Source organism: Choloepus didactylus, chromosome 3, assembly GCF_015220235.1.
Source record: "Choloepus didactylus isolate mChoDid1 chromosome 3, mChoDid1.pri, whole genome shotgun sequence".
Lineage (NCBI taxonomy): Eukaryota > Metazoa > Chordata > Mammalia > Pilosa > Megalonychidae > Choloepus > Choloepus didactylus.
This window is the reverse complement of record NC_051309.1, coordinates 20887718-20906757: the sequence shown is the minus strand read 5'-3', so window position 1 is coordinate 20906757 and position 19040 is coordinate 20887718. Positions and strand designations below refer to the sequence as shown.

The 19040-nt window shown below is 35.5% G+C and overlaps 1 protein-coding gene across 2 annotated transcripts in view; it reads right to left on the bottom strand.

Moving 5' to 3' along the window:
- SLIT2 (slit guidance ligand 2) overlaps window positions 1-19040 on the bottom strand; it is a 391304-nt gene that overhangs the window by 194569 nt on the left and 177695 nt on the right. The window lies entirely within an intron of this gene.

The following is a 19040-nucleotide window of genomic DNA, read 5'->3' as shown; positions in this document are numbered from 1 at the left end:
GTGAGGAGAGCAAACAATATGTAATAAGCATATTCTCACATACATTCTTAGGGAATATCAGCTCATTCTCACATAAACACAACTAAGTTTCCTCTCAAAAGTTTACAATAAAAAAAAAAGCTTCCAAACATATTTTAAGGGGAAACAAACAAACAAACAAACAAGGAAATGATTTCCATGGACTAGGACAGTATTTCCTCCTACAGATGTGTGACAGGAAAGGGGTCACCTGGGGTCAGATAGCGGTGTCCCATTTCTGCCCTGAATGGTGGGTATGCAGGCATTTACTTTAAAAATTTCCATTATTCGGTACAGTTATGTACAATATACTTTGTGTGTTTCACAGAATATTAAATATTTCTGCTTGCATTTTCACTTCACAATAGGAACCACTGTGATTAAATAGATAAAAATAGAACAGATTAAAAATGAATTTGAACGCAAAAATTTCTACATACACAGATAAAAAGCACAGCATGAGTCAAACATGGTTTTAAATCTACTTTTCCTTATTCCCTGTGAGACTGCACTAATTATTTCCTATTTGTAGCCTCAGTTTCCTTTTTGGTAAAAATTGCTATGAAAGGCCTGATTTTGCAGGACTGTCGTCTGGATTAAATGAAGGTGAAGGCAATTAGCACAGTGTGGATCCTGGAAGGGGTATGCAAAATGGCATTTACTTCCTTTGTCCCTCCCCACTGCCTTCTCTACTTGAATCCCTTCAAAGTTTGTGATCTAGTTGGAAATCAATGGAAAGATGATAAAAGTGGCAGAGAACATATGCTTGAAGGAAGCGATTTTAGATAACATTCTATATGCGGTTGGAAAAAACCTGGAGAGGAAAAGCAATAACCGGTTTGTCATATCTAATCATTACTGCTAACTTTTTAGAGACTGTTGTGACTATCTGCCATTGTTAGAAGGTTTCACTTAACAAGAAGAATGCAAACTCAGAGCTTTCCCCGTGTGGCTTCACTTCACTTGTTCAAAGACACGGGCAATCTTGGAACAAAACAACAGTTCCTACGAGAATGCTGGCCTGCAGCTGTTATTAACTAACTTAGGACACAAAATACTACACTCATGAGCACCTCATGTAGGAGGTTTTAAAATTGCAACCATATGCTTTCAACTTTTAAAATCATCAATGTTCAACTTTTCACAAAAATATCCTTTGCTTCCTTGGAGGTAAGGAACCATTTATAAAAGAATACAAGTTTTTCTGTGACCTTTAAATATAGTAACATGGTGCCTAAATGGATATAATTTCTGCATGTCTCTTCCCTCCTTCCCTACCTCCTCCTCCTCCTCCATCTTCCTCTCTCTCTCTCTCCCTTTCTTCCTCCCTCCTTCCCTCCCCCTCTCTCTCTCTCAGTGTTTTATAACTAAAAATACTGATATTGATACCATTTTCCTAAAGGAGCACCCTTGCTGGAGAGTGCGTGGCTCAGTGGCAGCTTCACTGTTATCAGAACTTAAAAGTGTTGGTTCAGGTGAGCTCACTACCATTTACAGGCTGTGGGTCTGGGGCCACATCTCTCATTTTCCTCTAAGTCTGTTCCTTTGCCTTTCAGTTGAGGATGGTGACACCTTTCCTGTTTATTTCACAGATTTTTAGAGAGTAAAATCAGACACCCACTTCGTAAGCCTAGGACAGTTTGACAACAAGTGTTGCAGAGCATTTGGTTAAAGCTTAAACTAGAGGGTGGTAGGTAAGAGCTGGACCCTGGACTACTCTACCTGGAATACATTCCCAGCTCCATAATGCAGACGTTCTGGGAACCTGGGCAAGTTACCTACCTCTCGGTGACTGATTACTTCTCTGGGGATAACAATGACGTCTTCGCCATATGGTTGCTCTAAAGTTTAAATTAAATAATATAGGCCTGGTTCATGATATACATTCAAGCACACTATTTGTCATCATTATTAAATACCAGGTAAGGTTTATACTCCACACTGGTGGGGTTTTTTTAGCCATTTCTCATTTCCTGTCCTCTGTAGGCTCCACCTCTACTCTTAGTTTATGGCTTAAGGCTCTCTTGTTTTTTCTTTTCCTGACAATTTCCAAAACCTAAGCCTGTTCTACTGATCTGTTCCTTACAATTATAGTTATCATGAGAATAACAAATGACCATACCTGTTAAATTCTGGAATCTTTCCATTTAAATCAATATTATACAGTGAATTTTCTCTGGGTCATCTCTGATCAGATAATGCATTGATTTCTTTAACTGGATTCTACTTTGTCTTCATATCTCCCGTTCTACAAATCTTCGCCTTCCACTCTGCCTCTTATGCAGTGCAGGTTTTCGTCAATATTGTGCACATCTGCCAGCGTCCTGGTGTTCCTGTTTTCTTCCCTACAATCTTCTCATCCCAGGTCTGGAATGCCTTCATCCAACACACACACTGACCCCCATTCAGCTGTCGTGGGCCAGGTAGTAGGCACTAAGGATACAATGAGGACGAAGACGGTATCCCTGCCCTCAAGAGGCTCACAGTCTAGAGGAGAGAAATGATCCAAAACAAGTACTTACACATCAGGGTGATAGGAAAAGGTGTGTCCAGAGGAGCACCAAAGGGGACATCAGAGTCTGAATTGAAGGGTCAGGAAAAGAATAGAGGAGTCCTGAAAAAACATGATCAGGCGAAGGGGTGAGAAGTGATCAGTCCTGGCAAGCAGAGGTAGAAGTATATGAAAATGCAGGGAGGTCCTCTGGGGAATCTAAGTAGTCTAGGGTAGCTGGAAATAAACAAACTTGTATTTTTTCAGTTAAAGTGCTTCTTTCCAATGTAAAGCATCCACACAAAATCTCCTCTCTTTTCTAGTTTTCAAAGGACTCTAAGTATTTTCTGGGGAACTAAAATTGGACTTACTAAAAGGAATTTCTATTTGTTGAGGATGGATTTTATTTTCCTTATAAAGGGATTTATGCACAGGAAGATTTAGGAAATACATCTTTAGAAAATAATGTAGTAATTTTAATAACTTAATAAAATAATTTGATAAGTTTTAGTTGTATCTAATCCACATGCCTTTTATTTAAACAGGAACCCTGTTTTCTACAATAGATGTACAATGCAGAAACAGCTATAGAGTTTTTTTTCAGAGACTATATCATTTATATTAAAAAAAAAAAAAGCCATCAGAAGCTTGGGCAGTATCTATGGAAAAAAAATACTTGAAAGCTCAAAAAACAATGGCCACAGGTAAAAGTAATGGCATTATAGAAACCTCAAATAAAACAATAGAAAAATTCCTACAAAATTACAAAAAAAAGTTAAGACAAAGCATAGAACTTTGTGACAAAATATAGAAACTTGAAAATTTTTTTTTAGAAAAAGAAAAGTCATCTATCAAACCCATAAAGTTTCTCAAAGTCCACAAAGCCTGAAAGTCAACAGCAATCTAGAAACTACTAAAGCTAATACAAAAGTCCCTGAAACACTTGCAATGAACTTCAAACACGGTGTTTAAAATGTAAAGCAAGTTCAGAAGAAGTAAGCAAGCATAATCCCTTGGGAAAATGGCGAGGGTTTCCATAAGGCAAATCAGGCCTTATTAATTTACTAAAGCACTTAGAAAAAATATGAAGAATGTGAATGGGGGAACTATGAGGGCATGATTTATCTGGACTTGCAAGTATGATGCTAATAAAGTTTCTTTCACAGTTATATTAAAATTTGAGTTACTGTGGGATTGGGGTAAATGAACACTGATGGTTATGGAAATGAGCACTAAAGGATATCTAGAGATGGAAAACTAAGGCTAGGAACACCTGATAAATCTCTGAAAAGAGCAGTATCCTAACAAATGCGCCTGTGACTATTTAAAAATGCCCAAAAAGGGTGAATGCACATTGACTTGACTTGTTCGTTAGTGAAATATATTCCATTAAAACATATTCAACTAGAAAATGGAATCTAGAGAATTATGTTGGGCTCCTGCATTTGGCTGTTAATTTGAAATAGTTTAATAAATTTATACAATAAATTCAGCAAATAAATATGGAAATAGGAAAATGCTACAAGCTATTAAACATTGTTATTTAACTACTTGGATACTTTAAACATTGAAACCACTGTATATGTCTGCTTTATTCTACTTAAAGTAGAATAAAGCCTGTCAGTAAGGATTACAAAATACCTGTATAAAATATAACAAAAAAGGTTAGTAGTTAAATTGTTCAAGTTTTACTTGTGAATAAATGGTTACTAAAATATTTGGAAAACCCATAAAAGTGAGATCATATTTCATAAGATGGTATGATAGTTGTTTTCTTTAAGCTATGAAAAGTTTCATGGGCTTTTTTGAATCCATTAGCTTCATGATTTATTTCCTCAAATTATTTTTCAAATTTTTCTCTATTAGAACTTTATTCTGGAATTCCAGAGACATTATGACATGATGGGTAAGTAATCTAATTCAGAAGGTAGAACTGTCAGAGGACAATGAAACTTTGTCATTTTCATGAAGTTAAGATGTTCTGAAATTGATAAGCAGATAAAACTGTTTTATGGCTAGTTTGTACTCGCTTGATTCAATTTAATATCCCCGGAAAGTGGCAGTAGTTGATGGAAATTGTGCCAACAAAAACATTGGTCCCATGTATCTTATTTCTATGCCAGCTACGGGTAACTTGACAACGAACAAACGGTTCCATTTAATTTACTAATTCTGCAAAGCAATGCAAAACACCACCTTTGCCAGAAAAATGAATCTGGAAAAGTAAAACAATACATAGACAGATATTTCCAATAGTATGTTGACCACAAGAGTCAAGACTATGTTCATTTAAGGAAAACGTGATGGAAAGATAGGCTTAAAATGCAAACATTTAAATGAACCCACAATCATTATTTGTTACTAGTGTAAATACATACTAAGCTTACAACTTTCCTTGCTCACAAAGATAATTTTAACACACAGCACGATGATGACTAAGCATTTATATTTGCATTATGTTTCTAAAGTATATCTTCACAATTGCAAGCATTTATTCAATAAGTAACTATCTACCGTGTGTCCATTAAATGCCAATGACAGCACTAAGGGCTTGCTTAAGAGAGAAGGTCTCCTTTAAATTGCACACAGTGAAGATCAAATGCAGACCTCTTGTGGCAGGTGAGAGTTCTACACTTAACCACTTATAGAGGTGTCAGAGTAGTGCTCTCTTCTCTATCTTGGACTCCAATTTAAATTCTAAAAGTTAATTATGGTTTTCAAAGACAAATCTGTATAAACTTGTGAAATACTGTATTTCTCAAATTTTTATTTAGTCACACTAAGATAATAATCATAGCATACCTACTTTTTTTTTGGAAATTTTATTGAGGTACATTCATTTATCATATATTCCATCCAAATTATACAATCAGTATCTCACAGTATCAACATTTAGTTGTGCAATCATCATCACACTCACTTTTAGACCATTTTCACTACTCCAAAAGGAAAATTATCAGATAGACACACAAAAAAGAAAACCCAAAACACCCCATATCCCTTTTCTCCCAAGAGTGACCCCTGTGGTACACCAGTTAATGTCAATGAAAGAATTTAGAGGTATTGCTGTTTACTATAGTCCATAACTTTCAATAGGTATTCCCCCACCACCACCACTCTATTATTTACTCTTTATACCAGTGTCATATGTTTGTATCAGTTCATGCAAGTACTAATCTAAATTTGTAGCGTTAATCGGCAACATCCCTGGTGGCCCGCAACCCCTTTCAACCAAATTCACCTATAGTACAGCACTATTCCTTACACTCCCACTAACGAGCTACCCTCACCCCATAACTATTTCCAAAACTTTTGAGATCAACCTTGTTACACATTCTGAACACACTAGGTTACTACTCCCACTTCTCTAACTTCTAAGAATCCTATATTCTACATTTTAAGACTTCGATTTTACATGTTCTAGTTAGTACATATTAGTGAAATCATATAATACGTCTTTTCGTGTCAGACTTATTTCACTCAGCATTATGTCCTCAAGATTCACTTATGTTGTCACATAGTTCAGGATCTCATTCCTCTTTACTGCTGTGTAATATTCCATCATGTGTATATACCGCATTTTGTTTATCCATTCATCTGTTGATGGGCATTTGGATAATGCCGCTATGGACATCAGTGCGCAAATGTCTTTTCGTGTCCTGCTTCCAGATCTTCTGGGTATATACAGAGTAGCAGAATTGCTGGGTCATATGGCTACTCAATATTTAGTTTTCTGAGGACCTGCCAAACTGTCTTCAACAGCAGCTGTACCATTTTACATTCCCACTAGCAGTGAATCAGTGTTCCTATTTCCCCATGGTCTTTCCCACATTTGTAGTTTTTGTTTGTTTATTTTTATTTTTTTATTAATGATATTTTATTGAAATATATTCACATACCATACAATCACGCAACAAAAAAAAAGTTTGTTTAATAGTGGCCATTTTTACAGGTGTGAGATGATATCTCATTGTGGTTTTGATTTGCATTTCCTTTATAGCTAATGGAGATGAACAACTTTTCATGCGCTTTTTAGCCATCTGTATTTCCTCTTTGGAGAAATGTCTATTCATGTCTTTCAACTATTTTATAATTGGGTTGTTTGTCTTCTTATTGAGTTACAGGACTTCTTTATATATACTGGATATCAAATCCTTATCACATATATGGGTATCAATATTCTCTCTCATAGAGTTGGCTGTCTTTTTGCCTTTTCACCCTTTGACATAGTGCTTTGAAGCACAGAAGTGTTCAGTCTTGAGGATTTCCCATTTATCTATTTTTTCTTTTCTTGCTTGTGCTTTGGCTATAAGGTCTAAGAAGCTACCTCCTAACACTAAGTCTTAAAAATCTTTTATACTTTCTTCCAGGAGTTTTATGGTACTGGTTCTTATATTTAGGTCTTTGATCCACTTTCAGTTAATTTTTATATATAGGGTATGAAGTAGGGGTCCTCTTTCATTCCTTTGGATATTGATATCCAGTTCTTCCAGTCCCATTTATTGAAGAGACTATTCTGTCTCAGTTCAGTGGATTTGGGGGCCTTGTCAAAAATTAAATGACCATAGATCTGAGGATCTATTTCTGAACTCTCAATTTGATTCCATTGATCAATATATTTATCTTTGTGCCAGTACCATGCTATTTTGACCACTGTGGTTTTATAATAAGCATTAAAGTCAGAAAATATAAGTCCTCCCACTTCATTCTTCTTTTTCAGGATATTTTTGGCTACTTGAGACCCCTTTCCCTTCCAAATAAACTTGACAACTAACTTTTCCAATTCTGCAAAGTAGGTTGTAGGAATTTTGATTGGTATTGCATTGAATTTGTAGATCAATGTGGGTAGAATTGACATCTTTACATTTAGCATTCCTATCCGTGAACACAGAATGACTTTCTACCTATTTAGGTCTTCTTTGATTTCTTTAAGCAATCTTTTGTAGTTTTCAGAGCACAGATCCTTTACATCCTTGGTTAAGTTTATTCCTAGGTACTTGATTCTTTCAGTTGTCATCGTGAATGGAATTTTTTTTCTAATTGCCTCCTCAGTTAGCTTATTCCTAGATTATAGAAATACTACTGATTTTTGCACATTGATCTTGTATCCCACCACTTTGCTGAATTTGGTCATTAGCTCAAATAGCTTTGTTGTAGATTCCTCAGGGTTTTCAAAATATAGGATCATGTCATCTACAAATAATGATAGTTTTATTTCTTCCTTTCTAATTTGGATGCCTTTTATTTCTTTTTCTTGCCCAACTACTCTTGCTAGAACCTCTAGTGCAATACTGAATAACAATGGTGACACTGGGCACCCTTGTCTCATTCCTGATCTCAGAGGGAAGGTTTTCAGTCTCTCCTCACTGAGTATGATGTTGGTTGTGGGTTTTTTATGTATGCCTTTTATCATATTGAGGAATTTTCCTTTGATTTCTACCTTTTGAAGTGATTTTATGAATTTTGAATTTTGTCAAATGCCTTTTTAGCATCAATCGAGATGATTACATGATTTTTCCCTTTTGATTCATTAATGTAGTGTATTACATTAATTGATTTTCTTGTGTTGAACCTCTCTGGCATGCCTGGAATAAACCCAGCTTGGTCATGGTGTACAATACTATGTACAACAGTCCATCAAACTAGACAACTTAGATGAAATTAACAATTTCTTAGAAACACATGAACACACTGACTCAAGAAGAAATAGAAGACCTCAACAAACCAATTACAAATAAAGAGATTCAATTAGTCAACAAAAACCTCCCTACAAAGAAAAGCCCAGTGCCAGATGGTTTCACAGGGGAATTTTATCATATATTCTAAGAAGAATTAACACCATTTCTGTTCAAACTCTTCCAAAAATTTGAAGAAAAGGGAATACTACCTAACATTCTATGAAGCTAATATATCACTCTAATACCAAAACGTAATAAAGATACTACAAGAAAGGAAAACTACAGGCCAGTCTCCCTAATGAATATAGATGCAAAAATTCTCAACAAAATACTTGCAAATTGAATCCAATGGCACATCAAAAGAGTACCTGCTTCATAGATTCTTTCACCTTGGTAAATATTCAGGAATGCTGCCAAAAAACAATGAACAAACAAGTGAACAACAACAACAACAACAACAACAACAAAAAACAGAAAATGAGCACTTGTGATATTTTAACTAAGCATATATCTGTTTTTGATCTTCTTATTGCCCCAAGTCTCTTTTTCTGGCTTTAAAAACACCCCCCAACCCCAATTAAGTTGGCTTTTGGGAAATTTAACAAAATACAGACCCCACCTAATCTCAACACTTCCCTTTATGTCTGCATGTGAATTTACTTCGGGTGTACTGTAAAAATTTGGTTCTAATATATGCAAATTGTGAGTCACTCCTATCAAGGAAAATAAGACAGGAACATGAGTATACAGCAGGTGGTAGGGTAGTAGTAAGATTTGAACCAGGATGCCTTAGAAAGCATACTGAAACTTAAGGGGGAAGGAAAAAAAGGAAGTTAAATAACGTAAGTACATATTACCTAAAGGTCTTCCTTCCCCCAAGTAATTTTAGAGTGGCTGGGGTCAGCTGCTCCAAAAGACAATAAATCAATAAATAAATGACTATTCGGCAGACCCTCTTCCCTCCGACCTCCAACCTCCTACATCCGCCCTCATTACTCACCCCTCTTCCCTTCATCAGCATTGATCTTCTTTCTAGTCTTCAAAAGTGCTGGCTGGCTGCTGCCTCAGAGCCCTTTTTGGTGACATCCATGATTCCTGTGGCAGGCTGCCCTCATCCTCAGAACACTATGCAAACGTCTCTGCTCTGAGAAACCTGCCCCGACCAGCCCAGTGCTCCTTCCAGTCATTCTCTCTCATTACACAGAAGCCATGGGAACTCTGCATGGATTCACCCATTGACATTAGAATGTAAGCTTCCAGACAGCGGGAACTGGGTCTGATCTGTCCACCTGTCCACACTCATGACCTTAATGCTTAGAATAGTGCCAAGCCCATGATAGCAATGGAGAACTAAAGGTAGAAAATCATTGACCCTTCTTACTTGCATAAATAAATAAATAAATAAATAAATAATGCTTTTGCAACAGTATGGGGGAGGAAGACTATATAGAAACGGTTAGGAGGCATTATCACTAATTTAAGATGCAAAATTCTCATCAATATTGATATTGTTTAGTGTGTTATTTACTGAAGAGGACTTTCACTGGATCACTGTAACAGTCTTCCTTACAAAATTATCCACATATGGTCTTAGCATCTTCAATCATGAATTTTCTCATTACTGGAGATTTTAGAAACTGAAAACCTGAAGCTGGGGAAAAGTGTTGTATATCAAAATTCAAACACCCTGATAGCATAAATAACAATTACATTTCAAATAGTGTCATACTATTAGGACAAGCCATTGGAAACCATTGTTTTGGGGGCAGGTCAAAATGATGCGATATTGATGAGAATTTTTTAGGGTTCAATCTAATATCCTCATGTATAAAATAGAGTAAAAATGTATCACTACTAAGAAGCTCTGATATTTCTCCAATAATTTTTACTTTAACTTATATTCATTTCCTGAAAATAGGCAAAGAGAGATGAAGGGCTATGCCACTGTTACGTATCTAATTCACATCTGGTTTAATTTCCTATCTCATACTGACCTCTGTATTCAAAGCTGGAAAAAGCAGAAAATATTTTGAAGTTTCTTACAGCACGTAATCTGTAATTCACACTGAAAAAGCATCCAATTTGTAAGACCTTTTTGTGTTAGAGATATGGGCCATCTCACTAAAATGGACATTGGAAATACATTAAGAGTTATGGAGCAGTATCAAGGAAGATAAAAAAAAAGAGACAAGAAATGACCTTTGGAATGTGACTATCTCCTGTGACAAAGTCCAGGGACAGCAGTAACACATCATGATGGCAATCCATCCATGCATCCAGTGGTACCACGCTGAAATAATTCCTGTAGATATCTGATAAACCTAGGTTGATTTATTTGAGAAAAGCAATCATTACTTTTGAAACCAAACCCTACATATGTGCCAAATGATCTTGTATGGGCATGAGCAAGTGCTGCCAAACAGGAAAAGGGAGGAACGGGAAGGCAAAGAAAACATTACAATGAGAATTATAAAATGCTTAAGACCTGTCATGGATTGAGTCATGCCCCCCAAAAAGATATGTTCAAGTCTTAACCTCCGGGCCCATGAATGTGACTCTATTTGGAAGTAGGTTCTTTGAAGATATTAGTAGGATGAGGCTGAACTGGGTTAGAGTAGGCCCTAATCCAATGTGACTAGTGTCATTATAAGAAGAGGAAATTTGGAGAGACAAAGAGACAAAGAAAGAAGATGGCCACATTACAGAGGCAGAGATGGAGATATGTCACAAGCCAAAGAATGCCATGCACTGCTGGCAAGCCACCTCCATAACTCTACAGACTTCAGAGGAAGGAAACATGGCCTGTCACCATCTTGATTTCAGACTTTTAGCCTCCAGAACCTGTGAGACAATGCATTTCTGTTGTTTTAAGCCACTGTGATCCTTTGTTATGGTAGCCCTAGCAAACTAAAGCAGAGCCTCTTGGCATCAGAGCTAGATTTGATAGTCTGTGTGTTACTGAATCACAAGACTCTTAACAGCTTCACAGAGGATCCCCCCCCCCCCATTACACTGCAAAAATAAATCTATTTATGGTATTTTTCTTAACCCTTTCTTCGGAGGTGAGGAGAACAGAATAATGATGCTTCCAATATAACAAGTTTTTACGTAATACGAAAAAGTATTTAGAATATATTTTAAAAGGCTTTACATGAGAATTTGATTCATGCTTTTAAAAACTACCTCATTAAATTAAAGCTTTCTTTCTAACTCCTTCACATGTGTTGCTCGTTTTAATGTCAACAGGAAATCCAAAATGAGGAAGAGACATATGGTGAAGGGAGGGGCAGAGGAACTTATCATGAATCAGTTCTCTTCACTGAAGGAGAAAAATAAAATGTTTACATTTTTAAATGTTACTACAAAATGTTCCACCAGCAGGACTGGGAATTCTAAGTGGCATATAAAGAGCAGACTAAAGCCACTTTTAAACATACTTTGGATTTGGAAAGCTAAATGTCTAACTTCCTGGAAAAAGCAAAAGTCTGATGAATGTTTCCTAGTAATGGCATTCATCAGATTCTACATCAAATTTAGGGAACTGAAAGGCTATCTCCATGTTAATTTCTGGGCTGAAATGCTCATGTGGGTGATAACTTTTCTTTCATTCCCTGATTTTGAGTTCTAGGCACAGAACCAGAAGCACAAGAATGGAGAGAGACACTGGATGCATCCCTGAAAAACTGTAAGATTGGGAAAGGTAGACGTGGGAAAGGGAAACTACAAAATCAAGGAAGATATAGTGAGGATTGTGCAAAACACACCTGGAACTTTATTCAGTTTTTTGTTGGCTGAGAACCTTACTGTTAAATGCAAACACTGATATTCCTACTGAGCAATGGTTTTCCAGTTGAATCATGGCTTTTGTCAATAGATGTGGTGCATCCATGGGCTAAACTAAAAAGTCTTAGTTACAATCTTCAGCATCTTCAAAAATTAAAATATATAGACTTCTCTAGCAGGGCTGAAACTTCCTGGGGGGAAATAATTACCCTGAATCTGCAGAATTATACTAATAGCATCAAATGTTTTGGGAGAGGTAAAACAGATGGAGATGGTGGATCTTATCACTTTTTTTTTTTTTAATATACGCAGCACAGCAAACATGATATATATTCTATAATCATGAATGCATAATAATGTTAATAATAATCAAAATGATTATGACTAAGCATTTCAAGCAATCTAAAGCTGTCTCTGGTTGTTGGTCTGGGAAAATTGCTGAACAAAGAGGCACAATTTTCTGGGTTTTATTTGTGACTCAGATGCCATCTAGTGATATGATTTTAGGCCATCAAGCTTCAAATGCCTTATCTCAGGAATGAGCAAAAGTTTTCATGTCTTCCTAATTCACAGAGTGCATGTAAGGTCAAGTAGGAAAGACATATGGAAGTGTTTTAGATACCATACACATCTAAGGGGTTCCTGAGATTCTTATTTTTAGTTAGTAATGCAAAACCATGTCATTCAAATCACATACTATAAGCATTGTAAGAATACACAATGAGCTATCATTAAGGATAAAACAGTGTCATAAAAGTTGCCAGTCATTTTTTAAAAGGGTATACGCAGTAACAATGTATTGATCCTTAAAATACCTATCAGCTTAGACATAAATAGCAACACCTTCTGTGGCAAAAGCTATTAGTGCTCTGCCACGTCTCCTCAGATTCCTGCACCATTTTTGTACAGATTGCATCCCCTGTGTGTTCAATTGTAAAAGAGATCACATCCCCCATGTGTTCAATAAATGACATGCAATATTGTTAGCTCAAGTTGGAGGACCACAAGGGTGCAGCCTGATGTGTGGCATTAGGACTTGGCAGTGATGTTTGCTGAATCAATTACTGAATGAAAGACTAAATCACTTGAGGAGGGGAACAAGAGTTTCTATAACTTCAGCATGCTTCCCCAAAGCCTGTCAGCACAACAAATTTGTCTTAATCCTATGGGACCAAGTCAGAAGTTGGACCAGTCATATACCTATAGTTGTAGCATGTGGCCAGAAAAGCCTGTCACTAAACATGTATGCACTGGTGAGGGGCAAGGGAGGGAGTCTGTTTTGGGTAGTTCTTTAGGAAGATGGTGCAATGAACCAAAGAGCCCAAGGGCAAAGGACAAGTGGGGAAATCTGAGGCAGTGGTTACGGTTTATGATTGAATTTTTCCATTCAAAGTGCCTGGTACGGCCTATTTTATTCAAAGGACCCATACAAACACTGGGCAGAAACCTAAAGAGCCATACTAATGTCTTCCATTGAGTCACTTTAAAGCTGTGGAGTTTCCCAAAATTAAAATAAAGGAAAGGGTAGGCACAGGTCATAGGAAATTTCTGAAAGTGGTGAAATTATTCTAAGATGTAGAAAACTGCGTGAGGTCATAATTACAGGGTAATCTTCTGTCTCTAACACTTGATTTGAATACAAGTTACAATAGCAATTTAACCATCGCTTTTGAACTTCCATAACAGTCACTGTGTGTATATATTTATACATTATATATAGACACATATATATATACATACTCATACACATATAAATGTATATACACACACATACATATATATATAATTTAATCCTTACACCAACACTGATAGCTGGGCACCATCTTCTCGATTTTGAAGATGGGAAACCAGTCTCAGAGAAGCGATAAAAGTTGCTTTAGATAACAAAGGTGCCAAGCAGAAGAGGTGGAGTTGGGGTACAGTACAGTCAATATCCCATGCTCCTTTCCCATAGGAACTACTGGGGCCATATACTCTTTGAAGCCCAAGGGAATTTAAAGTTACTCTGATGATTTGTCAAAATTAACCCTGTTAGTAAGTAAATAATTAATTGGGAAGGTACTGAGAGCCACTGATATTATTAGATATGAAGCCTCTTGCTTCTGACGATTATGTCATCTTGCCTCAAAGGCTCAGATAAGTTATCAAATCACAGCTTAAAATATCAGACAACCTAACAATCATTAAAATACTGTTCCTAGAGGAAATTATGTTCCTAATTAAATAAACTTGCAAATAAATCTTTAAAACAGAAATCATGGCAATTGCTTTTAAAATTTACCAGTGAACTCTGTTTGGATATTACTGTGGATACTGAGAACACAGAAAATCAAATATAACATCTTGTAACTTTTAGAAACTCATAGATTTGTAGGTTTAGAAGCCTTCTATAGTCTAAATTCACCTGAATAGAGGCCGGACAATGCTAAATATACCAGAATGTGGAGAAGCTCCGTTGCCTAGAGATAAAAACGCTACATTTAGTGATTTTCCTTGTAAAATCCCTCCCTCATACTCTTACCCCATAGATTCCTATAGTATATTTGGACAATGTAAGAGAGAAATATTTAATAGAAATATTTGTGGAAGGTTTCAGAATTCTTGAAAGTAGATAAATTATGTATGTGTGTGTTCCTATTTTTTATTAAAACAATTTAAATTTAAAATAATTAAAAAATCAATATGATAAATGATGTAAGTACAAACCTGGGGATTCTTGTGATATTTACTGGCTTCCAACTGTTTTTTTATTTTCTGAAAGTTGTAGGACCAGTTGCTTTTTAAGGCAACACCTGCAAGTGTTGGTGCTTACAAATTGCACCATTTACAAATGCTTTGCAATTGAAAGTGTTTTATGTTTCCTTATCAAGGTCCAGCAGCCCTGGGAGTCACAATGGTGCCATCTACTGGCTAGCAACTGAACTATAAAATAGAGATAAGACCATGGTATGCATTTAATGGAAACAGAAAGGAACATGCTTGCTATTCTTCTTATGATGAAACTTCACTAACTATTGTTTTGTCTGTGTTGCTTTGTTTTGTATCGGCGGAGGGGTGCAGGTTAATGGGTGTGGTTTCCTTGTAAGCAAACAGTTCTCACCACAGTCTTCTCACACTTGTTTTCCCCCTTTTGATTTCAACATCATTCATGAGTGTGTGCATTGTTCTTCCTCATTTGAACCAGAAATAAGACAGTGTAACTTTTCAATAATTAAAAAAGAAATGTCAATATTTGACAACTTAGAGGAGTTGTTCTTAAGTCTAATATGCAGATTACTTCTCCCAGGAAATTCATCAGGATTTAAAAGTTTTTTGATGTAATATTTTGTGCAACACATAATATAAGGTTTGAGTTAGTGAAATCATTTTTAAGCTTGCACTGCTCTTTGTCAGAAGATCTTATGGCACTGATACTGTATGGAAAAGAAACTAAATATTCAATATATCCCACTGTAGAGTTAATGGCTACCCTCAACCTATAAATAGACTTTTGGAATGAGAATGGTGGTAAAATGTTTCATTGCTGATATTTCATCTATGTATAACTGAGAAAAATACTTCTTTACATGGATATATCCATAAAATAAAAGATCCTAAGGCTTAATTAACCGTGTGTACTTTATCTGCATTGTGACTTCACTACAACACCTTTTGAATCCCAATCTCTTTGCCCACTCTCACACAGAACTTTTTTGGACTCCTTTTGGGTGTTAACTTCAGATAATTAAAACTAATAACAGCCTAAGGTAAACAATTTCCTGCAATCACATGCTTTAAAATTGTTATTTATTTTGCATTATATGTATAGTTTCATTCACTCACACGTTTACTCATTCAACAGATATTTGTTTTCTTTCCCCACTATCTGCCAACCCTTGAAGGTAAAAAAAAAATTTGCCTCTGTCCCTCCTAGTGATATATTCTAGTGTAGACAATAGAGAACACAGGTTTCATATAGTGAAAAGTGCTGTAAAATTAATGAGGTAAAAGAGAGAGAGTCTAGGGTTGGGGGCTGTGGGTCATAGGAAGGTGTGAGATACTTAAGACAGGTGGATCAGAAAAGGCCACCAGAGGAGGTGATTTCTGTGCACACCTAAGGGATAAGAAGTAGGGTGCTAAGTGAAGATGTGGAACAAGAGTATTCAAGATGGAGGGTAATGCACATATAAAGGACTTGAAGTGGAGCAAACTAGGCATGTCTGAGGAACACAGCTCCTGTGCTGTTGACAAAGAAAGTGGTAGGAGATATGTTAGAAGAGGAAGCATGCCCTTCTCCAGAGCATGAGGTCATCCATAAAAATAAACAACACACACACAAACATAGTAAGTATGGAAGGAATTAAGGTGAGTTAGGCAATAAGAAAGGCCCTCATACATATTATTTTATTAAATCTCCACAATCACCATATCTGGTGATCACATATCACTATGCTTATTCTAAAAATAAGGTAATGAAGGATGAGATGAAGTAACTTCCTCAAAGTCACACTAACTAGTAAAGGCGAAAGCTCAGATTTGAACTCAAGTCATATTTAAACTCATCACACTTGGGTGAAAAAACAAAACAAAACAAAACACTCTATAAAAGTTTAAATGTTTGTCATGGAGAGACAGAAATTTCCTGTGGCTGGAAGAATATGGAGGACACATTTAGATACATTTAAGATAAGGCTTAACTTGTTTAATTAAGCAGGGAAAATTTTCCAAATGAGTGTTAGGTGAATTGAATGAAGAACTGACTGAAAGACTTTTTGAACAGGGATTGTATTGTTTTCTTGTGATTAGAACAATATAGTGCATTCTTAAAAATCTTAATTGTTTTGAAGCTCACATTCAACTTGATTAATGGTATTTAATCTTCCAAAGAGCATGTTCGGAGTAAGCATTATTTTGTAAATATTTTGAAAGGATCATTTTCCTCAGTATCTCCAAATCATTATAAAAGAGACAAGAGAATGGCAGTAATACATTCAAGAGCTACTTTTTCAATATATATAGACATCATGATTCTTCTTTTTGAAGAGATTTAGACATATTAAATGAGAGCTTAAGAAACAAACACCAGTAGGAACAAAATATTCATTGATGTAATACTATGTTTTCATTAACTAGTTATCTACTATTTCCTGAAGTAGAGGATAAGAATTAAATAAATTGAAGCCTGTGCCTGAAAAGTATTCAGATACTACTTTTCATGAAGACAATTTCATTTATCTTTGATATATATGAATATAACAAAATCACATTAAGCATAATGGCTAATCCTTTTGAGCCTCAGTTTCCTCATCTGCAAAATGGGAATACAGAATCAGCTCTTCTTACGAAGTGTAAAGCTAGAAACTTTTATAGATGGGTCAAAGGCAAAGTCAAGAGGAAGAGGGCATTGACTTTTCTCCCCACTAAAAAGGGGTGATAGCTAAAACTTTAATAAAGCAACTTGGAATTTTCAGATAAATTGGCTTATTTATAAATTTCCTTCCAAATTGTAATCTCTTCATAAGGTCTCTGTAATCACATAAAGGATTAAGTGTGATATTATTTACAAAAGAATAAGACTTAATAAATGATTAAAAATGATACCTACTATCACTACAGTAGTTGAAATACTCCTAACATTAAAAAACACTCCCTCTTCCAGTGCACAGTCCAGCACTCTAAATGTTTGAGAAACCCTTTCATTATTTCAAATAAGATATTTCTTTGTCCTTCAGTGCACTTGAGACATTTAATACCTGAAAATACCCAAACTTTATTACATCTACTGCAGGTCATTTCTTTATTATCATGATCATCCAAAATAAAATTTATTCAACACGTAAATATAATGATGCCAAGGCTGGGTAATCAAGAAAAGCCTCTTTGGAAGCCAAAAATTTGTTAGTAGTTCATATATAAATTATCCAGCTAAATTTTATCAGTAGGAAAAGCACTTCCGGATGGGGTAAGGACCTCCAAACATCTGCTCTTCCACAAAAGGAATAAGAACACTGGCAAGTCTCTGAAATAGAAAGATGTTTGTATGCTAAATAGCATTTGCTTATCTGTTCTATTAGTTTATAGTATAAACGTGGAAGGCTTTATCAGAGCAGATAAAACAATTAATTTGCATTTTCATTCATATTAAATTAGCAGCACTCATAGACTGATGCTAAAAAATAATGATATGCAAGGAACTGATTTTTGGAAATGGAAACATTTCTATGAAATGATTAATTTATAATAAATTGCATCAAATGAGTTAGGAATATAAATTAATCATATAACATAATTATCATACTTTCTATGGCTATAGAACAATCTAATGTACAATACTATAATACAGGTTAGACTTAAAGGGTCGGTTAAGTTGTTCTGCATAAAAAAGTTTTAAAAACTTAAGAAAACGTGCATCGACAAAAACATGGTCTTTTTATAACTTAGCAATGAGTATACATTGAAAAACGGCAGCCTTTCAAGAGTTAATATAAACACACATATATATATATACACATAAATTAAAATGTTCATTCATACATACATACATACATATATATATATATATATAGGAAATAAAGCTGAGTAAAAATAACTATTAAAATACTGTATTCACAAGCTCTCATCCAAAATAGTTTAATAAAATGAAAGATCATTAATAATGGCTTTTTCCAATCTCATTTTCAAGTACAGGTAGCTATTTGCCCTCTTATGCTCTTCCCTTATGTTGCTACAGTCCTTTCTCCACCTTCCTACACAGCAAAATGTCCACATGTTAAACAGTTTTCGAATTCCTTGTGTCAACAAGACACACTAATATCAAACTTCTTAAAAATAGCTTAATCAAGTCTACATTTGCCTTTTTCCAAATCTATCTTTCCAAAGATCAGTATCTATTAAGTGCCAGGCACTATGAAGTTTAGTGTAGTGTAAAGGCCATAGCTGAGGCACAAGATTCAACTGGGCTCAAATTCAAGATCTACCACAAACTAATAGGTAAGTGACAAAAACCAAGTCATTTTACCTTGTAAACTTACCTTGAGGTTAAGTTTCCTTTATTATAAAAAATATAAAAAGGAACCACACTTACTTCATAG